A 25,747-nucleotide genomic window follows, 5' to 3' on the forward strand; every position below is an offset into this window, starting at 1 on the left:
TAATATTGTATTAGAAATGCTGTTCATAGTAGCAGAGAGAAAAAAGAAATCAAAGGAATACAAACAGGCAATGATGAAATATATTTATGTTTCTTTTCAGATGATATGGACTGACTACCTTCCCCTATTGGGAAGAAGCTTAACCCACTATTATCAGATATAACCAATTTCCAGATTATTCTGTTTCTGTAGAGTGTTTGGGAGAATGGAACTCTTTTGTTTATCCCTCAAACTTCTGTGCGTCTTTAAACAACCTTTGAGATATTGATTAGTATATATCTTTAGACAAGTCTGCCATCTAACTCTTTGATCCCTCCTCTGAGTTCATGCCTTTACTTTTTTGAAAACCCCCAAGGCTGTATTTACCCAATAAAAAAAATCTACTCATAATGAAAATCTTTGATAAGTACTTTTTAGGCTAAACCCACCATGAGGTTACTCTCTCTCTCTCTCTCTCTCTCTCTCTTTCTCTCTCTCTTTCTCTCTCTCTCTCTCTCCACCCCTCCCACCCCGTTCCAATATGCCTTTCCTCCAATGACATTTTTCTCCTTACTCTAGCTAACTCTGATTAATCTTTTAAACTCTTCTATGGATTTAACCTGCCAGTCAATGGCTTACTTCCTCTTGATAAAAGTATTTCCTTCCTTCTGATTAATTGTGAGTTTCTCTGAGGAAATTCTCTTTCATATCCTTTTCTGCTTTATTTCATATTTACCATTCCTGGTGTCTATCCCTTCATTTTGTCTGTAACCTATTCTCCTAAATAAATCTGCCCTTTTCCAAAAATAATGATTATGAATTTGTCAACAATTTATTTGAAATTTTGACTTGCTATACTGACCCCATCAATGTTATATTTGGAAAATCCCAGAAAATCAATTAAAAATCAGTTGGGATAATTAACATCTTCAGCAAAGTTGCAGGATATAAGATAAACCCATACAAATCATCAGCATTTCTTTTTACTACCAACAAAACCTAGCAGCAAGATTCCATTTAGCATAAGTGCAGACATTATAAAATATTAGCATATGACCTGCTAAGACAAGCCCAGAGAGTATATGATCACAATCACAAAACTCTTTTTATACAAATAAGTACTGATCTAAACAATTGGAGAAATATCATTTGCTTATGTGTAGGCCAAGCCAACATAACTAAAGTGAGAATTTTATGTAAGTTAATTTACTTATTCAGTGCCACATCAATCAAACTATCAAATGATTGTTTTATCAACCTAGAAAAAATAATGCCAAAATTCATTTAGAAGAATAAAAGGACAAAAATATCAAGGTAATCAATTTAAAAAAATAAAAGACAGCACTTTTGCAGGACTTGATTTCAAACTTTGCTACAAAAGAGTAATCAACAAACTAGTCTAGTAGTGGCTAAGCAATATAATGGTAGGATCAATGAAGCACATTAGGGATGAAATGCACAGGGATAATTGAGAATAGTAGTCTTTGTTATTGTTGTTGGTTGTTGTTTTGTTTGTTTGGTAATTTTCAGATGTGTTTGACTTTTTGTTATCCCACTTGGTTTTCTTGGCAAAGATATTAAAGTGGTTTTGCTATTTCCTTCTTCAAATCATCTTACAGATAAGGACAATAATATAACAAGGGGTGAGTGACTTGCCCAAAGTCACAAAGCTAGTAAGTGTGGCTGAGGAATATAATATGATCCAAGCTTTAGGGGTGAGAGCTCAACATTTGACAAAAATTTCTGTGAAAACTGAAAAAGCACTTTGACAAAACTAAATGTATACCAAAATCTTAGATCAAATAAAATCAAAATAAGCATAATTTTAGACAGAAAGGATAATATAAAGAAATTAAGGGATCATGGAAATTTTACCTATTATATCTATGAAGAAGAGAAAAGTTTATGACCAAACAAAAGATAGAAAGGATCATGGGAAATAAATGAGTAATTTTGATTATGTGAAATTAAAAAAAAATTTTCACAAACAAAACTAATGCAGCCAAAATTAGGTGGGGGTGGGGGGAGGAGAGAGGGAGACAATTTAAAACACAAACATTTTAAAAATGAATGTTAATTCTAAAATGTAATAGGAGAAAATTTTAATGAAATTAAAATATTTACTTTCACATAAAAAAAAGTCATCCAGATTAGAATTTTCTTGAAATCATTATACTATTACAACTTTATCTACCAGATATGTTGTATATGACATATCCTTTTCTGCAGTTAGAATAATCTCTGTCAGACACTGGTCCACTGTTCATGTAGTTTCCACCAGATATTACATTACTAAATGCAAATACACTGGACAAGTCACTTGAATTTTTCTCCTTTCAATTTCTGCCTTTAGATGAATTATTTGAATACAGGATTGTTGGAACTTAGTTGTGATATGATTAGGATTTGCAATGCTTAGATGTTTCAAAGTCTTGAAAGATTTTTACAATTCATTTGGAAAAGAAGTAGTCCTTTCCTCAGTACTGTTGAACACAAAAGCTATCCCTTTGGGGAGAGGAGGTTGGAGAGGGAAATGATCTCAACTTTTTTTTTCAAGGAATGTCCTATCCCCCTTTCAACGAAATAATTAGCATTATTTTTCATCTCCTGTAGGAATATTTTTGTGTCATTAGGATGCAAGGAAGTATCCTTTCAACTAACTTTTTCTTTAGAATTAATCAATAGATTTATTTTGCGGTCAAACCACTGGTATTGTGAATTTAATATCTGAAGCTAGACTATACTTCATCTTCATCTGTGTAAGAGTTACTTAGATAAAGTTGCTTAAGAGATCTGGGGGATTGAGTTCTCCTATTTTCTTAATTCAAAAGCCCTTTTCACTCCTCCATATAGATCAAGTATTCAAGGGAAAGATATAGAGACAAAACTAAGTTCAAGGACAAGATTATTGTCTCTCTTAGTAGTTCAAACACAGCCCTAGTCTTTCAAAAAATGAAAAGATTTTGAGCCTAATCTTGTTTTAGAAAGGTTAAATGCTTTGGCAAATATGGAAATATCTGAAGATTTAATGTTATGGTTCACCCAAAGGTCACTAAAATTGACAACCAATTTTCCCAAGTTCATTATTTAAATAATGAAATTTTTTGTCACTTTTCATTTTTTTTAAAAAATGTCTTATATGAGGTACAATCTCATGATTTGGAGAGACTGAATAAACGAGGCAAGTAATAATAATTATAATTTTAATCATTATCATCATCATCCTTTCACTGTATATAAACAAACTAACCAAAATCATATAAAGAAACATTTAGCAAGGATATGCAGGTGTAGCTCTTTAGGCCCCAGCTCACTAGGATAAACCCAGGTCATTAACAGCAAAAGCCTAAACTGGAATAAACAATTCATCAAATCCAAACAATTACCCTTCCTTCTCCATAACAATTTACATAAGTTTTTCCCCCAAAATGACCTTAGTGAATGTAGCTTCCTATCTTACTCTCTATGACTAAAGGTAATGCATATGCTTTAAATTACTAACACTGTGCAATCTAATTAGCCCCTCAGGGCTCAAGACCTGGGCAAAACAAATAACACTTAAAATATGCTACCTCTTGATCTTGGCCCTGTGTTGGCTGCATGGAGACTGAGACCATATTTTATGCCCATTGAAGGATTCAGATTTCTGTTCTAAATTAAGTAAATAAAACCCCCAAGGGTAACAGTGCATTAGGTATACTCCCTATGAAGAGAAAAAAGCAATCACTGTCAGAATCACAACCAGCACCCCGCCAGGGACAAAGTCAGAGCAGCTGTGATGTCAAAAACTCACACTACAGACAGATGCCTGTTGAAGATGGCATCAGTTGGACAGTAAACAAAAAATAGAAAGTCAGCCACTAGGATCTGAAAGACTCACAAGACCAATTCTTTTCCAAAATATTTTCAAACATAACATCTGGAACTAGAAGAGTTTATAATCCCATTGCTTACAATTTATATCTCTTGCTAAAATGCTAGCTCCCTCCAGGTTCTTTTTCTGTTATCCATTCTCAGTTCCCTGATTTCTTGGCTACCACCTTTCCATCATGGGAACATTCACTGATAGGTGAATAAAATCATGAAGAGCCAGAATATATTGGTTCCAAATTTCTCTGGAGGGCCCATTACTCACCTAACTAGTACACGTTATCCAGGCTTTATAGAAGGATTAAAAAGACAACAGATTTCTTAATCTCCTTGTTGCCCTATAAATGTCCCACATGCTCAAGGTCTTCCATCCCTCTTTCTATTTAAAAGTTTTTCTTGGCTTGTAGAGAGTTAATCTGCCTAAACAATGCAGATGAAAAGGTAAATGTGAGGTTGAAAGGAATATCCTTTATGATACTACAGGCAAGCAAAGAAAAAAATGGAGAGATGGTTACAAGGAAGCAATTTGTCCACAACACTCTTCCACTTAGCTCAGGAAATGTCTTGTCCAGTCCATGGAATTATCAATCAATGAGTGATAATATTAGTGTGCAAATATGCACAAAATTTAATTACATTAGCAAAGTTTCATTACTGATCATATCCCTTATAATGGGGCTTTCTTGATTCAGTTTTTACATGTCCCAGTTACAAACTATCCAATGATGTAGGCCCTTAGCAAGAGTCCTGAGCATGAGTGCAGTCTACAAGTCTATAATGAAAAAAGCCACCTGCCACCAAGCACTATGATGACTTGAGAAGTCAAATTCCTCACAAAGAAGTATCTAAGTGGCCAGAACTGAATGTGAAAAGAAACAGGACTTCTTGAAGATATCACCATCAGGAAGATAATCAACTTTTTTTTCCCCTTTGGGATAGAAAGTAACATTACTAGATCAGAAACAAGTTATTTTTTCACATTCTGACCATCCAATTAAAGTCTATGTTGTAAATGTGGAAATAGCTTTAGGAATATGTTCCTGATTAGTTTTTAATAATTCAGAGAGCTTGAGAAAGTTGAGAGTTTTCCAATGAATGGTCTCTACTGTAATGGGTCAGACTGATCAGATAATTGAAATGGAACTGCTCCAAAAAACCCAACAAATCTCCCACTAATCATTAATATCCCTTTGAATTATAACACTCATAGGGGTATATATTATAAATGGCCTTTCATCACTTTTATTCTTATAGGAATATTTTCTCTAATAAGATCAGTTCTTTTTGAAATGTTGCATCTCCATGTTCTAACCTAAGAGAAGTCTCCAGAAAATATAGTTTTCTGACTTCTTGTATTGAAGAGACCACTAAAAGAATAGTCCCTACTTCCTGTTCAATAAATTGGCCTGGACATAGGATTTCTGTTTCTTTCTTAGTTTAATGGCAAATACTGAATAAATTTGCTCACACTGACAACATTTTAATTCCATAATGTTGAATACTGGGGACTAGTAAAAGCCTAACTGGCAATGGGGATAGGAACCCCATTACCTTTTATTACTCTTATATTTGAATTTCCTAATCAATGTTCTGAAGGGATGATTGTTAACTTTTCTCTTATGAGCCCCATATTCTAGCTATTATCAAAATTCTTATCTATAGACATCTGATGCTTCTGTCCTTTTAGAGGAGGAGAATCTCGAGGAGGCACACTTTACATTCAGTCTTTAGAAGCATATCAACTTCTTTGAAATTTCAGAAACAAAGAAATAAGTAAACAAACAAATAAATAAATAACAAGTGAGAAATAAACAAGAAAGTTATTGTTTCTTTATAGGGGAAGCACCTTTTGAAAGACTGATTTTAATAGCCTTTGAAACAGATCATTCAGAAGGGGACAGGAATTATATAACTGATTAAAAAATTTCAACTCTAGAAAACCAGAACCTTTTCTAGCCTAACTCCAGAGTGAAACAGAATAGCAAAGTATTTCAACTTTGGGAATTAAAACTGGCCTGGTACCTGTCCAACTCCAGTGAAATGTCACAGAAACATAAATTTAGATTTTGAAGAGACCATAGAAGTCACGTAGTCCAAACATCTCTTTTTATAGATGAAGAAGCTCTTGCCCAGAGAAATTTTGATTTGCCTTAATTAAAAGAAATTTCAAATAGGAAATTTGAACTTAGTATTTCTAATTGAAAATCTAGCAATCTTTCCCATGCGCCACATTTTCTCTTAATTAAATGGTGTGAGATGTGGTTTCAGCTAAATTGCTAATCAAGTATCCTGAGTTCATTGGTTAAACAATGATATCCCCCCATTTTAAAAATGTTTAACATATATTATTTTTTTAATGAATTTGGTTTTTCTGCTTTCATTATATTTCATTGATTCACTTAAAAATGTCTAGATAGAATTGATGATGCAATTTTGTAACATGTTTTAAAATTTTAGCAAAACTTGATATTTTGTTTAATATTGCATGAAATCTATAAACTAGTATGGGAAATAGTGACATTTTAATTTTATTTACAATATTGTTTTACTACATCTGTATATATAAAGGGGGTAACTCTCCATTTGTACAATTTTTCCTTAAATGCATTCAAAACAGTCTTGCAATTGTTCTTAAATAAAGCCTTTTTATGTCTTGATTGACCAAATAATTGATATATTTTGCTATTACTATAAATGATATTTGTCTCTCTCAGGTTTGTTTTTTTCCCCCCTCCTTTTTGTTATTACTATAGAGAAATACAAGTGACTTTATTGGTTTATCTTTAATCTTACCTTGATATTTGCATACTTTGGCATGTTCTCTCTCTTTCTCTCTCTCTTTCTCTTCTTTATTCTTTTCTTTTCCCCTCCTTTTTTCTCTCCTTCCCTTTCTTCCTCCTTTTCTCCCTCTTTCTTTCCATTCCCCTATCATTATTGTGTTTTTGTTTTTTGTTCCATTTTCTAAGTACAGAATCATATGGCTAAGGGCATATTTTAACTTCATTGTTAGTGCTTATTTTTTTTTTTATTTAATAGCCTTTTATTTACAGGATATATACATGGGTAACTTTACAGCATTAACAATTGCCAAACCTCTTGTTCCAATTTTTCACCTCTTACCCCCCCCCTCCCTAAATGGCAGGATGACCAGTAGATGTTAAATATATTAAAATATAACTTAGATACACAATAAGTATGCATGACCAAAACATTATTTTGCTGTACAAAAAGAATCAGACTCTGAAATATTGTACAATTAGCTTGTGAAGGAAGTCAAAAATGCAGGTGTGCATAAATATAGGGATTGGGAATTCAATGTAATGGTTTTTAGTCATCTCCCAGAGTTCTTTTTCTGGGTATAGCTAGTTCAGTTCCTTACTGCTCCATTAGAAATGATTTGGTTGATCTCGTTGCTGAGGATGGCTGATCCATCAGAACTGGTCATCATCTAGTATTATTGTTGAAGTATATAATGATCTCCTGGTCCTGTCATTTCCTCAGCATCTGTTCGTGTAAGTCTCTCAGGCCTTTCTGAAATCATCCTGTTGGTCATTTCTTACCAGAACGTAATATTCCATAATTTTCATATCCACAATTTATTCAGCCATTCTCCAACTGATGGACATCCATTCAGTTTCAGTTTCTACACTACAAAGGGCTGCCACAAACATTCGTGCACATACGGTCCCTTTCCCTTCTTTATAATCTCTTTGGGATATAATCCCAGTAAACCTCTGGATCAAAGGTATGCACAGTTTGATAACTTTTTGAGCATAGTTTCAAACTTCTCTCCAAAATGGTTGGATTCGTTCACAACTCCACCAACAATGAATCAATGTCCCAGTTTTTCCCCCCTCCAACAATCATCATTATTTTTCCTGTCATCTTATCCACTCTGACAGGTGTGTAGTGAGTATCTTAGAGTTGTCTTAATTTGCATTTCTCTGATTAATTGACTTGGAGCATCTTTTCATATGACTAGAAATAGTTTCAATTTCTTCATCTGAGAATTGTCTGTTCATATCCTTTGACCATTTTCCAATTGGAATGGCTTGATTTTTATAAATTAGAGTTAATTCTCTATATATTTTGAAATGAGGCCTTTATCAGAACCTTTGACTGTAAAAATATTTTCCCAGTTTATTGCTTCCTTCTAATCTTGTCTGCATTAGTTTTGTTTGTACAAAAACTTTTTCAGTTTGGTATAATCGAAATTTTCTATTTTGTGATCAGTAATGATCTCTAGTTCTGCTTGGTCATAAAGACCTTCCCTTTCCACAGGTCTGAGGGTAAACTATCCTATGTTCCTCTAATTTATTAATAATTTCATTCTTTATGCCTAGGTCATGAACCCATTTTGACCTTATCTTGGTGTCGGCGTTAAGTATGGATCAATGCCTAGTTTCTGCCATATTAGTTTCCAATTTTTCCCAGCAATTTTTATCAAAGTAGTTCTTATCCCAAAAGCTGGGATCTTTGGGTTTCAAGACTAGGTGCTATATTTGTTGATTGTTTTATCCCTTGAACCCTAATCTATTCCACTGATCAACTAATCTATTCCTTAGCCAATACCAAATAGTTTTGGTAACTGCTGCTCTATAATATTTTTAGATCTGGTAAGCTAAGCCACCATCATTTGATTTTTTTTCATTAATTCCTTGAAATTCTTGACCTTTTGTTTTCCATATGAACTTTGTTGTTATTTTTCTAGGTCATTAAAATAGTTTTTGGAGTCTGATTGGTATGGCCTAAATAAATAGATTAGTTTAGAGTAATATTGTCATCTTTTATTATATTTGCTCGCCCTATCCAAGAGCATTTAATATTTTCAATTGGTTAGATCAGACTTAATTTGTGTGTGGTCTGTAATTTTGCTCATAAAGTTTCTGATTTTCCCTTGAGATAGATTCCTAAATATTTTATATTATCAGTAGTTCTTTTGGAATTTCTCTTTGTAACTCTGACTGTTGGATTTTGTTAGTGATGTAAAGAATGCTGATGACTTATGTGGGTTTATTTTATAAAAACTTTGCTAAAGTTGTGGATTATTTCTAATAACTTTTTAGCAGAATCTCTGGGTTCTCTAAGTACCATCATGTCAATCGGCAAAGGTGATAGTTGGCTTCCTCTTGCCTATTCTTATTCCTTTAATCTCTTTCTCAGTTCTTATTGCTATAGCTAGCGTTTCTAATACAATATTAATTAGTAACGTGATAGTGGGCAACCTTTTCCTCAGATCTTATTTGGGAATGGTTGCAGTTTGTCTCTTACATATGATGCTTACTGATGGTTTTAAATAGATGCTGCTGATTATTTTTAAGGAAAAGTCCATTTATTCCTATACTCTCAAGTGTTTTTAATAGGAATGGATGTTGGATTTTATCAAATGCTTTTCTGCATCTATTGAGATGATCATATGGTTTTTGTTAATTTGGTTATTAACATGGCCAATTATATTGATAGTTTTCCTAATATTGAACAAGCCCAGCATTCCTGGTATAAATCCTACTTGATCATAGTGTATTATCTTGGAGATGATTTTCTGTAGTCTTTTGCTAATATCTTATTTAAGATTTTGCATCAATATTCATTAGGGAGATTGGTCTATAATTTCTTTCTCTGTTTCAAGCCTACCTGGTTTAGGTATCAGTACCATGTCTGTGTCATAGAAGGAATTTGGTAGGACTCCTTCATTCCCTATTTTATCAAATAATTTATATAGCATTGGGGAATTGTTCTTTAAATGTTTGGTAAAATTCACATGTAAATCCATCTGGTCCTGGGGATTTTTCTTAGGGATTGTTTAATTGCCTGTTCTATTTCTTTTTCTGAAATGGGACTATTCAAAATTTACTTCTTCCTCTGTTAGTCTGGGAAGTCTGTATTTTTTGGAGGTAGTCATCCATTTCACTTGGTTATCAAATTTATTGGCATAAAGTTGAGCAAAATAACTCCTTATTATTTCTCTAATTTCCTCTTCATTGGTGGAAAGTTCTCCCTTTTCATTTTTAAGACTACTAATTTCATTTTCCTCCCTCCTTTTTCTAATCAGATTTACCAAAGGCTTTCATAGAACCAACTCTTAGTTTTATTAATAAGTTCAATAGTTTTTTTACTTTCAATATTTTTAATTTCTCCTTTTAATTTTAGAATTTCCAATTTAGTATTTGATTGGGGGTTTTTAATTTGGTCTTTTTTTTTTTTTAGTTGCAAGCCCAATTCATTAATCTTTCTTTCTCTGTTTTATTCAAGTAAGCCTCTAAGGATATAAAATTCCCTCTTATTACCCTTTGGCTGCATCCCACAAATTTTGGTATGATGTCTCATCATTGTCATTATCTTGAGTGAATTATTAATTGTATCTATAATTTGCTGCTTCACCCAATCATTCTTTAAGATGAGATTGTTTAGTTTCCAATTACTTTTTGGTCTATTTCCCCCTAACTTTTTGTTGAATGTAGTTTTATTGCATCATGATCTGAAAAGCATTTACTATTTCTGCTTTCTTGCATTTAATTTGAGGTCTTTATGTCCTAATATATGGTCAATTTTTGAATAGGTTCCATGAACTGCTGAGAAGAAAGTATATTCCATTCTATCTCCATTCAATTTTCTCCAAGATCCAACATACCTAATTTTCCTAATATTCTATTTCTTTTAATTTCTTTCTTATTTGTTTTGTGGTTTTGATTTGTCTAATTCTGAGGTGCAAGGTTGGATCTCCTACTATTACAGTTTTGTTGTCTATTTCTTCTTGCAACTCTCTTAACTTCTCCTTTAGGAAGTTGAGTGCCATACCACTTGGTGCATATATGTTTAATATTGATATTGCTTCGTTGTTTATGCTACCCTTTAGGGATGTAGTTACCTTCCTTATCTCTTTTAATTAGGATCAATTTTTACTTTTGCTTGATCTGAGATAAGGAATGGCTACCTACTTTTGACCCGAAGCATAATAGATTTGCTCCAGCCTTTTACTTTTACTCTATATGTATCCCTCTGCTTTAAATTGTTTCTTGTAAACAACATATTGTAGGTTCTGACATTTGATCCAGTCTGCTATCTGCCTCCCTCTTTATGGGGAGTTCATCCCATTTACATTTACTGTTAGAATTACTAAATCTGTATTTCCTGCCATCCTAATAACCCCAGATTGTGTCTTATTTCTTGCCTCCCCCAACCCTCTTTCCCCTTTTAAACTTATACCCTCTTGTATCACGATACTTATCCTCTTTATAATCCCTCCCTCCCCTTTGAGTCTTTCCCCTTCCTTCCCTTATTCTCTTTTTCTTTCCCTTTTCCTCTCCCCGTTTTTAATGAGGCGAGGAGAATTTTCCTCTAAAACAAATGTCAGTTATTTTTTCTTTGAGCCAACTCTGATGAGAGTAAGATTCACACAATGTTTCCCCCTCTAAATTCCTCAGATATGATAAGTTTCCTTAGCCTCTTTGTGGGATGTGGTTTCCCTCTTTATCCCTCCTTCCCACCTTTTCTGCCATCATCCCTTTTCCCATATCTACTTCCCTTTTTTATGTTATATCAGTACAATCAAATTATACATGTATTCTTTTGTATATCACAACAAATACAATTCTCAAGAGTTATTTTTACCTTTTCTGCATCTCTTGAGTTCTATTCTTGGAGAATCAAATTTTTGTTTAGTTCTGGTTTTCTTCAGAAACAAATGGAATTCATTTGTTTCATTAAATGTCCATCTTCTTCCCTGGAAGAAAATGCTCAGCTTAGCTGGGTGTTTATTCTTGGCTGCATCTCAAGTTCTTGTGCCTTTCGAATATCATATTCCAGGCCCCTTTCCTTTAATTAGAGGCAGCCAGATCTTGGGTGATCCTTATTGTGCATGGTATTTAAATGGTTTTTGGCTGCTTGTAAAATTTTTCCTTAATCTTATAGTTCTGAAATTTTTGCCACAATATTCCTTGGGGTTTTATTTTAGGGTTTCTTTCAGAAGGTGTTCGATGAATTCTTTCAGTACCTATTTACCTTCTGATTCTATTACATCTGGGCAGTTCTCTTTGATGATTTCTTGTAAAATAGTATCTAGGCTCTTTTTTCATCATAGTTTTCAGAAAGTCAATAATCCTCAGATTATCTCTCCTAGATCTATTTTCAAGTCTGTCGTTTTGCAAGTAGATAATTCGTGGTTTTTCCAGTTTGTCATTATTTTTGTTTTGTTACTGATTCTTGCTGTCTCAATGAATCATTAGTTTCAATTGTTCAGTTCTAATTTTTAAAGAATTATTTTCTTCAATAGCTTTTTACTTCTTTCTGTATATGTCAATTGAGTTTTGAATGTATTGTTTTGGTCTGTGGAATTTTTTCCATTTCACTAATTTTTTTTTTAGTGAATTATTTTCTTTTCAATTCACAGATCCTACTTTCTTGCGTGTTCTTTGTCTTTTCAATTCACGGATCCTACTTTCTTGCGAGTTCTTTGTCTTTTTCCAAATCCACCAATCTACTTTGTAGTAATTCTTTATTTTTTCCAATTCGTATTTCAGGAAGTTGTTGCTCTCTTTTAAGGATTCTCTTTCCTTTCCCCATTTATCTTCTAACTCTCTTTTGACACTTTTAATGGTCTCTTCTATGAGAGCATTATGTAAAGGAGGACAGTCTGATGCATTTTTTCTGTTTGAGGTCTCTTCAGGTTTGCTGACCTGCTCTTTTTCTGCATAGAAGCTGTAGATTGTTCTTTTCATCTTTTTATTCATGTTTTAAAGCCTTTGGGTAGGTCTCCTAGGCAAGGGGTTACCAGCTTCCTCTGAGCAGGGAAAGATTTAAAGCGATTTCCGGCTCCGGTATGGGGAGTGCTCTGGGGAGGTTTTCCCTTCCCCAACAGGAAGGTGGATTCAAGTACTGGCTGAGCTATCAAACTGCTTAGTAGGACTGAGTGGATATCGTTGCCCTCGGCTAGAGACTAAGTGGTGAAAGTGTACCGCCCAGGCGGACCTCTTGTGGGACTGTGGTATTAGCAGCTGACTGCAGACCGCACAAACTCTGCCAGCGTCTCTGCCTGATGCAAATCGGCCCTGGAAAAGCTCTATGGCCCCAAGCCGAGCTCCCCACTGTGCAGATTGGAGGCTAACCCGGGCTGCGTCCTCCTGCCGTGCAGGATTACAGCTGCCCCAAGGAAAAGCCCCGTACTGCGGGTTGGGGCTGCGCGCTTGTGCTGAGATCTGTGCCTTCACCCTGGGTTTGAGACTCTCCTCGGAACCTATTTCTCCCAGTCTGTGCGATTCCCCTGGCCCGAACCAACCTTTTTGGCAGACTGCAGATTTTCTTGGCGGTGAGTTGTTCTACTTCTTATCTTTACGAATTGTAGCAGTCAAGACTATTTTTGAGGCTCGATATAATATTGATAAAGAGGGTAAGAGAAGAGCTTAGAAAGTCCCGTGTGTCTTCTCCACCATCTTGGCTCCGCCCCTAGTGCTTATTTTTTTTAACTGACTTCCTTTTTAGTATTTTTTTTAAACCAAAGAAAATAGAAATGTTGTGAGAGTTAACACTCCTGCCTGACATCTGTTTTCAATGGGAATGACTCTAAAATTATTTTGTAGATAATCATGTTAAGTGGTTCCAAAATAGGTATTATTTACCATATTAACTAAGGAAAAATACTTTTCCTCTTATATTTTTAGTGCTTTAACATAAAGAAATGGCACATTTAATTGAAATCTTTTCTGCATCTCATGATACAATTATGATCTCTAGTTCATATAATATATTAAAATAGTTTTTTTCTAGAAATTAAGCATTTAGTTATAACTACTACCTTCTAAAATGGAAATTTGACGAATTGTATTCTATTTATAGATAATTAAATGTACAAAAATTATTTTCATTAATGATGTAGCCCTGTAATTTTCTTTCTTGGGAGTATATGTTATCTTTATTTGATTTATAGATCAAATCCATGTTGTTTTAGGAGGAAATAGGCATATATACTATCTTTCCCCATGTTTAAAAGCATTTAGTTACATTTTGATAGGCTTCAATTGCAAAATTTGTCTAATTTTTGTCTTTTTTGCACATTTCTTCAATGATTTCTCTTATTTCTCTCACTGAGACTAATATTTTAAAATCATTCATTTTTATTTCATTTATTTTGTTAATTTTTGGATGTAATAATATAGCATATAATAATCATGCATGTAATACAGACAAAAAAGAAAACAGACACCTATTTTAAGCTTTAAATTTGTTAAAATGTCACTGTGTCTCTGTTAATTTTCTTTATTTTAATAGATGTTGCTGTGATCTCCCCTTATTTCTAATTTTGCTGATTGTTGTTTTCTTCCTTTGAAAATTATATTTGCTAAATATTGATTTTGTTGGTCTTTCCCAAAATTAGCTCTTGGTTTTATATGTCATTTTAATTTAAGTGTTTTCTTACTTTCAATCTTACTAATCTCTGCTGTTATTTAAATTAAAACTCTTTTCATTTTTTTTCATTAATAGATTATATATATATATATATATATATATATATATATATATTTATTTTAGAAATTACTCTTCCTTTGTTTTATTGATCATGCTTTGACAATGGTGCATTTGCTTCTGAATCCTGCTTCAGGTTCGAGCCTTAGATTCTGATGTGCTGGGAAATTTTGTCATTATCTTTGATTAAACTACTCTTACTCATATAATATCCTATGTGACAAAACATTAATGTCTATTTTAAAATTTCCATAGAGGCTTCAAAGTTTTTTTTCCATAGTGTCTATATGTATTACAAAGTATATTGCAGTATTATTCTTGGAAAGATATTATATAGTGGATAGAGAACATGCCTTTAAACTAACAAGAACTAATTCACTTAGAAAACATGTTAGTAATGAAAAATTGGGCAAATCCTTTAGCTTCTCAGTTCTTTAGTCAATTTTTAAAAAATATTATTTATAGAAACAGTACCTATATGCATTAGTAGAGTCAAGTTTCCTTCTACTAAAGTACCCTTTAACAATTAAACCGCAAATCAAACAGAAAATCCTAAATAAAATATATCTGATTTTTCTTTTCTAAATTTTAATTTTATTTTCTTCAGTTTGTATCTTTCAAAAGTACTTGGTAGAAAAATATATTGTTTTCATTTTCCATTGAGTTCTTGCCATATATTATAGAAAAGTAGGAAAAAAATAGAAAAAAATTGATCAATGTAATGAAAAAAATTCACAATTATATTCAATGTTCTAAATTAATAAACTCTTCAAAAGAACAGGGAGTCATATTGTTTCATAGTTTCTTTGCTTTTTCTTTATAATTTCAAAATATTCATCTTTGCTTTGTAGTTATGCTTTTCATTTCATATCAAAATCATTGCATATTCTATTTTCCTCACTCCACTTATTTTTCTTTGAATCAGTTGAAAGGTCTTCATATTTAAATAGATATATGTGATTACACAGATAAATATATAGATAGACACATAGGAAATATATGTATGCACACAAGCCCACATATATACAGATAGATTAGATAGGCTCTTGTTTCTATAGGAAGCTTGGTTTCTTTATAGGAATCTTGCCATTCCTTGAGACAACCTACTGTGCTTTTGTCCTGTTCAACTGCTAGCCCAACTTAATTGTTTGTACTATCTATTCAAAATATTCATACTGTTGCACAATTCCTATAGGATGTCTGTGTAAGTTCATGTTAGGGTCTGAACAGTAGACATTATTATATCCACTTGTTTTATCTTCAATCTATTTATCTATCGAAATCTTAATATTTTAGTAAATATACAAACTTTACAAGCACATATACACATTACCTAGTATGTGATTATATACATATATATATATATATATATATTATATGTAAATATGTATCCATGTATGTATTTTCTATCAATGTTGTTGTAAGTCAGTAAGACAAGGAATAAAGTTGTCTTCCCAGAATTTGTACTCAAGAATTTTGCTACAATAAATATTAACCAGAGGGTAGTGGAAAAGCAAATAATACAATATGGGCAACTACAAAATATAGCCAATGAGAAACAGTGAAGAAGAATAAAAGATGCAATCAAGGAAATATCTGATAGGAAGAAAATATAGAGTTGGTTACATGATGAGGGGGGTGGATGACAGGATGAAAGACAGAGTACTCCCTCAATACTCTCACAATATCAGGAGAAAGAGGGCCAAGTGGGCCTTCTGTGGTGACGTTATGGAAGGATTTGGACAAGAATCAAAAAGGATGGACTTACATGGACAGTTGGTAAAATATTTCAGTGGAGGCAATTTTCAAAACAGTGAGATCACATATTCATTAAAGTATTTCAATATTTGAATTTTCAGATTATTTTACTTGTGACTATATGGTTCCAGATCTCTCAATAGGTGAGATATTTTAGACTTCTCCCCTCCCTCCACTGACAATTTTGTTTTTAATTGTAATGAGTCTACTGTTGGCCACATCTATTTTTTTTTCATGATTTTTATTATATTCTCCATATTTGTCATTTTTCTCTAGATATTTTCAATCTGAATTCCTCCATGATTAAAAAAAAAATTATGGGAAGCTCTTTTATTTTTCGAGATGTGATTTTTTTCGTTGTAATAAGTTCATTTATTTTCAATACACATTGCTTTATGAATGATGTTGGGAGAGAAAAAAATCAGAGCAAAAGAAAAAGACCATGGGAGAGATAAAAAAAAAACAGAAAAAAGAAATGACTATAGCATATGTTGATGTATATACAGTCTCCTTAGTTCTTCTGGATGCAGATGGTATTTTCTGTCGAAGTCTATTGAGATTGCTTTGGATCACCGAACCATTGAGAAGAACCAAACCTTCAAAATTGTTCATCACATATTCTTGCTGTTATTTTGTATAATGTAATCCTGGCTCTGCTTGTTTCACTCAGAATTAGTTTATGTAAATCTTTCCAGGCCTTTCTAAAACAAATTGTCTAAAATAAGCTTGTTCATCATTTTTATAGAGCAGTAATATTCCATTACCTTCAGGTACCACAACTTGTTCAGCCATTCCCCAATTAATAGATATCCACTCATTTTCCAATTCTTTTCTACCACAAAAGAGTTGCTACAAACATTTTTGCATATGTGTGTCCTTTTCCCTCCTTTATAATTTCCTTGAGATATAGACCCAGTAAGGGCACTGCTGGGTCAAAGTGTATGCATAGTTTTATAGTCCTTTGGGTATAGTTCCAGATTGTTCTCCAAATTGGTTTGCATTTTATTTTTCATTAATTCCTTTAGTATTCTTGACCTTTTGTTCTTTTCATATGAATTTTGTTATTATTTTTTCAAGTTCTATAAAATAATGTTTTGGCAGTTTGGTGTGGCATTGAAAAAGTAGATTAATTTAGACAGAATTGTCATTTTTATTATATTAGCTTGGTCTACCCAAGAGAAATTGTTATTTTTCTAATTGTTTAGATCTGACTTTATTTGTGTGAGAAGTGTTTCATAATTGTTTTCATGTAGTTTTTGGGTTTTCTTGGCAGTTAGATCCCCAAGTACTTTATTTTTTTCATAGTAATTTTAAATGGAATTGCTCTATCTCTTGCTGATAGGCTTTGTCAGTAATATATAGAAATGCTTATTGTTTGTGTGGCTTTATTTTATATCCTGCAACTGCTCAAACTGTAAATTGTTTCTAATAGGTTTTTGGATGATTTTCGAGGGTTCTCTAATTATATCATCATACCTTCTACAAAGAGTGATAGTTTTATTTCCTTATTAACTATACAGATTCCTTTAATTGCTTTTTCTTTTATTGCTAAAGCCAACATTTCTAATACAATGTTGAATAATAGTGATAATTATGGACATCCTTGTTTCAGCTCTGATCTTATTGGGAATTCATTCATCTTCCCTCCATTACAAATAATGCTTTCTATAGATTTTAGATTCATACTGCTCATTATTTTAAGAAAAATTCCTTTTCTTCCTATGCTCTCTAGTGCTTTTAATAGGAATGGATGCTATATTTTGTTAAAAATTTTTTCTGCATCTATTGAAATTATCATATAATTTATATTGGTTTTGTTATTGATATAGTCAATTATGGTAATAGTTTTTCTGACATTGAATCAGCCCTGCATTCCTGGTATAAATCCCACTTGGTCATAGTGTATTATCCTGCTGATAAATTGCTGTAATCTCGTTAATATTTTATGTAAAATTTTTGCATCAATATTCATTATGGAGACTGGTCTGTAATTTTCTTTCTCTGGTTTGGCTTTTCCTGGTTTAGGTATCAGTGCCATATATATGTCATAGAAGGAATTTGGCAGGACTGGTTCTTTACCAATTTTTCTCAATAGTTTACATAGTATTGAAATTAATTGTTTTAAAAAATATTTGATAGAATTCACTTGTGAATCCATTTGGCACTGATGGTTTTTTCTTAGGGAATTCATTAATTGCTTGTTCAATTTCTTTTACTAAAATGGAAGCAAGTAAGTATTTTATTTCCTTTTCTGTTTATCTGGGTAATTTATACATTTTAACATATTTATCCATTTTGGGTAGATTGTCAGAGTTGCTGCTATATGGTTGAGCAAAATAGTCCCTAATTATTGTTTTGATTTCTTTTTTCATTGATGATAAGTTCATTCTTTTCATTTTTGATGCTGGTGATTTGGTTTTTCCTTTCTTTTTTGTAATCAAATGAGCCACAAGTTTATCTAGTTTTTTTTTTTCATAAAACCCACTCTTAGTTTTGTTTATCACTTCAATAGTTTTCTTAGTTTCAATTTTATTAATTTTTCCTTTGAATTTCAGAATTTCCAATTTGTTATTTATTTTGTTCTTTTTTTTTTCTGGCTTTGTTAGTTATATGCCCAATTCATTGATCTCCTCTTTCCATAGTTTATTCATGTAGCTATTTATAGATATAAAATTTCCCCTAAAATGCATTGTCTGCATCCCATAGTTGTATTGGTATGTTTTTTTTATTATTATTCTCTTGCATGAAATTATGAATTGTTTCTGCATTTTTATTTGACACATTGTTTTTTATAGATTATTTAATTTCTGATTGGTTTTTAGTCTACCTATCCTTGGCTCTTATTTATTGAATTTTTTTGCATCATGATCTGAAAATGAAACACTTACTATTTATGCCTTTCTGCATTTGACTGTAAGATTTTTATGCCCTAATATATGGTCAGTTTTTGTGAAGGTGCCACATATTGCTGAGAAAAATGTATATTCCTTTCTGTCTCTATTCAATTTTCTCCAGAGGTCTATGATATCTAGGTTTTCTAGGATTCTATTAACCTCCCAATTTCTTTCTTGTTTATTTTTTAGTTAGATTTGTCTGATTCTGACAAGGGAAGGTTGAGGTCCCCCACTAATATAGTTTTCCTGTCTGTTTCTTCCTGTAATTGGTTTTAAATCTTCCATAGGAATTTGACTGTGTTATCACTTGATACATATACATTTAGTATAGTTACTACTTCATTGTTTATAGTACCTTTATCAAGATGTACTTATTTCTTTTAATAAGATCTATTTTTACTTTTGTTTTATCTGAGATCAGAATTACTACCCCTGCTTTTTTTTTTTTAACTTCATCTGAAGAATAATAAATTCTGTTCCCACCTTTTATCTTTACTTTGTATGAGTCTTTGTGTCAAAAGTGTTTCTTAAAAACAACATATTGTGGGATTCTGTTTTTTAATCCACTCTGCAATTTGCTTCTATTATATGGGAGAATTTATCCCATTTACATTCACAGTTGTCATTAACTGTTCTGTATTTCTCTCCATCCTATTTTCTTTTTTGTATATACTTTTGTTCTCTCTTTCCACCCTGTCTTTAGTCCTGTTTTTTTTTTACCTACCCTACTCACTAATCTTATGTCCTGTCACCTCTCCCCCTTCTCTTAGTAATTTTAACTCATTCCACCCAGTACCTTATTGTCTTATCACCCCTTCCTGTTTTCTCTTACCTCTCCCCCTAGTGTTTCTGCCCTCCCTTCTATCCTCCCTATCCCTTTTCTTTTCTCTTTCTCCTCCTATTTCTTTATAGGACTAGATAGTTTTCTATACCCAACTGAATGATTAAGTTATTCTTTCCTAGAAACAAAACTGATGAGATCAATTTTAAACAATGCTCATCCCTCTCCTTTCCCCCCATCCATTGAAATAGATCATTTGGGCATCTTTTTGTGAACTTGTGAACTTGCCCCCATCATCCCTTATCTTCACTTTTTCAAATATAGACCTTGTTCTACCCCTGAAGGTATTTTCCCTGATGTCATCACATCAGAGTCTATTCAGTCCATGAGTTACCCCCCTCTATCTGCCCCAGGAACAGATACATTTCTCAAAGGTTTTAGATATCATTTTACCATCTAGAGCTATACACAATTTAAACTTTAAATAATACATATTTTCCCCTGTTTACCTTTCTATGGTTCTCTTGAGTATTTCTAGATTAAAATTTCTATTTAGTTTGGGTTTTTTCAATAAAAATGATTGAGAGTTTCTTACTTCATTGAAGCTCCATTACCTCCCCTGAAAGATGATGTGATCCTTGCTGGATAGTTAATTTTTGGTTGTAACTCTAGGTCTTTTGCCTTTTAGAATATGGCATTCAAAGCCTTTCTATCCTTTATTGTAGAAGCTGCTGTATCCTGGGTAATACTGATCTTGCTCTTTCATATTTGAATTGTTTTTGTCTGGTAGCTTGCAGCACTTTTTCCTTAGTTTGTAGTTCTGGAGTTTTGAAAGAATAATCCGTGGGCTTTTCCTTGTGGGATCTCTTGTGAAGGTGATTTATTAGAATATTTCAATGAGTATTTTCCCCTCTGTTTCTAGAATAACAGGGCAGTTTTCCTTAATGACCTCTTGTAGAATGCTATCAAAGCTCTTTTCCTAGTCATGGCCTTCAGGTAGACCAATAATTTTAAAATTATTTCTTCTGGATATATTTTGAGATTGACTGTTTTTCCAGTGACTTATTTCACATTTTCTTCCATTTTTTCATTTTTTTTTAGTTTGTTTGACTTATTCCTGCTGTCATTAGTTTCCATTTGCCCTATTCTGGTTTTAATGTATGATTGATTTAGTTATTTTTTTTTATCTTTTTCCATTTTGTTAATTCTACTATATAAGGAGTTGTTTTCTTCAGACCATTTCCCTCCTTCCTTTTCCAAGCTATTCACTCTGTCTTGAATACCACTCTTTTTTTTTCTTTTACCTCTCTTATTTGCCTTTTTAAAAGTCTTTTATGAGATCGTCCATTGAGCTTGAGACCAATTTATACTACTCTTTGAGATTTCCTTTGTGGACATTTTATACTCTTCTGAACACCTTTTTGACCCAATGAGACTAACCTTTTTGAAGTTTTTCTAATCTGTCTTGAGTTGTTTCCTTCCATCAGACTCTTTTCAAAGGTGTGGTTTCATGTGGTTTTAAAGTAACACTGGGAGAGCTCCAGCAGCTTCCTGACTTTATTCTGCCATTTTAGCTCTACCCCCAGAATTTGCATTTTATTGTTAAATAGCATTCCTAGAATTTTTATCCAGGATATATTTTTAGTACTTTTAGGTTGTTCTATTTTTCAGTGTGGTGAAACAGAAATGACACCAGGCTTGTAGTCAAGGCAATTTCTGACTGTGCATCCATAAACAAATGACTTAATTGTTCAGAGTTAAATTTCTTCATCCTTTAAGATAGAAATAGTAATAATTTAATTGCTTATTTCTCAGAGCCTTTGTGAAGAAAATTCTTGGTAAACTTTAAAAGTTAAGCAGTAAAAATTATCATTTACAAAGCCTTTAAGCTTTGCTAAGTACTTCACCTATTGTATTTTACTGGATCTTCAGAATAACCCTAAAAGGTAAGTACTTCAGATATTATTAAACCCATTTTAAAATTGATAGAGCTTAGTCTGAGCGAGATTAAGTAACTTGTTTAGTCAGTCACTAGCCCTAGGCTAGTAAATGATTGAGAGAATATTTAATCCAAGAGTTTTCTTGATTATGAGAATATTTTCCCAGCTTCATGTAAAGCTGTCTCTCAGGAGCTGGTATGTCATGATTATTTACTCTCTCTGGTCCTCAGTTTCCTAACTTATGAAATAATATAGTTTGAATAGAATATATCTAATGTTTCTTCCTGTTGTAAACTCTTTGGAATGTTATATAATGAAGAAATATTGTTAATTATGACTTGGGAATTGATTGGATGTTGAGAGAGAAGAGTGAAGGAGAACTTTCATTCAAAGGTAACTCCCAAATTTTTACCTTGAATGACTGGTAGATGATGATGGTGCAATTAAGCATGGGACAAATTTCATGAGATATTTAAATAGTTTGGTTTCAGGGGGCATATGAGTTAATCAGCTACAATTAATTAATTTGTAGAACATCTATTAGGTTACTTGTGGAAACACAGTGCCAAAAGGAATTGTAGAAGATGAAAACAACTTAGAAACTAGCAAGTTAATTGCTCTGAATACAGTGGTGCAATCGATCTTTCACTTGGTTTAAACAAATATTTTTGCTCTCTTTTGCTCAACCATTGTCAGAATTGACTGTATTTATTTTAATTCAAATGGAAGCCTCACAAAACAATGTTCTATATCCTCAAAATTATTCTCCACACACCTTGTATTAAGGAAAATTCTTCCATAAGCACATTTCCATTTCAGCATTCTGAGGACAATCTATGTTCTATCCCAGTCCCCCAACAAAGCAGTCTTTAAAGGAGAAGACTAGCTAAATAAAGTAAAAAACAACTCCTGTCAATCTATTTGAACCCTTTGAAGCATCATATCATTGAAATATGTAAATGTAAGATTTTAGTTATGTGAATATAAGATATTAAATAATGCTAGAAACCCTTTTTTTTTATTTTCTCAGAATATCCTAAGCATATTGTTCAATTTTTCTACTGATATTGCAAAATTTCTCATTGATTTCCAAGACGATTTAATACATAAAGTAATGCAATTGGGCCAAATAGGTGTTCAAGCTGCTGTATTGATTATTATATGGTTCTCCAACACAAAAAGAGAAAAGATAGCAATTTGTGTGTCATCCACAGCAAAGATTCCAAAATAAAATTCTATTCTTTGATCTATTTTTATTACTTTAATGATTACAAGTTCAATTTTCTCTTTTCCTCTTTTTAAATTTGAAGACAAATAATTTACAGCAGCACTACAATCACCTGTATTCATTTGGTATTTAGAATAACTCTTGATCTTTAAAAGACAAACTAAAAAGGAACAATTTAAATATGGAGAAAGTGAATGTTGTTTTACATCTCAATTTTAACTCAAAAAATGGAAATAATTTGATTTAGTTTAAGCACACTAAAAGCAGTTAAGTAAAATTAGGATGACTCTAAATAGGGCATAGGCAAAGCATAAATTCATGACTTTATATAAAAAAGAGAAATAATAGACTTTTAAAAGTAGTGAAAAAATTTCAACTAGATTATGAAGTAATAACATGGTTATTTGAGATTTTTCTAAACTTACTTTTAAAAAATGTTTATATATCATTTGGCAATTTCTCTTCCATCTTTTAATTTTTCAACATTTTAAATTATTATTTTTATTTCCTTGAATTTGATAAGGCTTCTAAAGAAAGGAAATAATTTTGCAACATGTAAGTTAATATTTCCTTATTAAATTTATCTATATATGCTCCATTCAATGATAAAAGAAAATTATCATCTAAAATCTTATGTGAAATTTTTTATAACGTGTACTAAAAAGGTTGAGATTCACTGAACTGAAGCATTTTTTTTTTCCTTCTAAGACATAGGGTAAAATATAGTAGAGTGAAAGGAATTAGTGATAAGAGGGCTTAAAAGATTTTGACTACTTCTTGAAAGCAGCTGAGCATATTTACAATTTCAGACTAGAAGTAGTAATATATATAAAACAGGGTATGAGGTAGCCAATTCCCTTATACAAAATTAAAATCTGTATTAAAATCCATTTGCTAACAGCAGGTAAGGAGAACTAATAACAAAGTTTCTAAGTAAATCCCTAAGGGATTTAGAGAGTTCTAAATAATTTTAGAGAATTTAAGGATCTTGAGAATTCTTTTTGTTCAACCACCAGGTTTCTTAAATAGCAATTCACTTTTCTGCTGCCAGGCTCCATGCTCCTTGAAGCTGTTTCTGGCCTTAAGTGTCGATCCCTTTATATCTATGGATCTTCCTCAATTGGGCTTCAGTCTGGCTTGAACTTGCAGATACATATGTTGTCAGTCAGCCAGTATCACTGTATAGTGAATTATCTAGAAACAACAAAAAAAGTTGGCCTACAATGGAATCCCATAATAATGTTGGCTCCCAGGGAGCAGAGATGACCTGTATATCTTGTCGGTTTTTCATATTATAATGAAAGTGTTACATTTTAGATTACTGAGTGCAAATCATGTATGGTATGATCAGGTACTTATTTATAATCTATGGTATGAAGAGGCTTTGTGGATTATAGAAATAAATACATGATGCCATTGACTATGATCTTCCTGTGGGAACATGGCTAAAATACTGTTAAATGATAATTATCATGGAACATAAGGAAGTACCATTGGTTGGTCTACTAAATAGAGATTTGGCACTCTGCCTGCTTGACAATTTAATTAAAAGTCATCCAAGCCCAGATTACTATAAATCCAACAAATTAAGTTTACTCTGAAGTTTCACAAACTCAGAGTCTTTGAGGTAAAAAGAACTTTAGAAATTAGCCCTCTGTGCCAACTCATAATTTGAAATAATTAACTATTCTTATGTATTTTGAAAGACACTAAAAAGACTTCTTTTTTGAAAAATATAACTCATTTTATTCCCTTGTCTCATTCAAAACTTGAAATTCCAACATTAGAAGTATATTGCTGCTGTTGAGTCATTTCAGTTATGTCTCACTATTTGTGATCCATTTAGCGGTTTCACTAGACTTGTTTACCATTTCTTTCTCCAGCTCATTTTACATATGAGAAAAGGGAGGCAACAGGGTTAAGTGACTTGCCAGGGGTCACACAGTCACCCCTTGAGTATTAAATTGAACCCAAGTCTTTGACTCTTAAGTCCAGCACACCCAACAGTATATTGCTATAAATCAAATCAATGCTCTATACCCCCAAAAGATGGAAATAGTCACTGTTGGAAAGGTTGCAGTCACACTAATTCAGTTTTGGGGAAGGTGAAAATTGATCTAAACTTTTTGGAAAGCAATTCAGAATTAAGTGAACTACAGTACCTAAAAGGTTTATATCCTTTAGCCAAGAGATCCCATTATTAATTTTATATACAAAATAGATTAAAGAGAACAAGAAAAGTCCCATATACACCAAAATATTAATAGGATAATTTTTATGGTAGCATAGAACTAGGAATAATGTAAACCTTACTGATTGGGGAATGGCTAAAGAAATAGTAATTTAAATTAGCTGTTAATTAGCTAATTTCAATACAAGAGGTCTCTAGACTAGTTTTTTAACATTGTGAAAACAAATGTCCAAAGCTAGAAACATGGGGGGTGACACAAAAATCATTTTTAAGGGCCAATTTAAGAACTGTTTTTAGCTCTATGACTTTTCTATTCACAGTTCTCTAGTTGATCTATGAGTCATCATGCAACCTTTTTCACATAATTAGCATTCAACTGTTTGTTCTCCAGACTATCCACACAATCATTGGTATTTTTCCATTAGTTTCTTTTATCTTTTATTTTATAGTACATGAGTGGGGTAAACTGTTAATTCTCTATGGATAGGAACCTAGTATTCTCACGTTGGACTTATTCTCTGATGCCTCATTAATTTATGTAAGTGAATCTGAGTTTTCCTTTTTATGTTAGAGTAGCTCAATTTTTTCCTACCAAGTTAGAAAAGCTTCTATTAGAATCTGCAACAATCTCTTTGGTTGATGTTTGAG

The sequence above is a fragment of the Sarcophilus harrisii genome, chromosome 1, assembly GCF_902635505.1.
Source record: "Sarcophilus harrisii chromosome 1, mSarHar1.11, whole genome shotgun sequence".
In the NCBI taxonomy this organism is placed as follows: domain Eukaryota; kingdom Metazoa; phylum Chordata; class Mammalia; order Dasyuromorphia; family Dasyuridae; genus Sarcophilus; species Sarcophilus harrisii.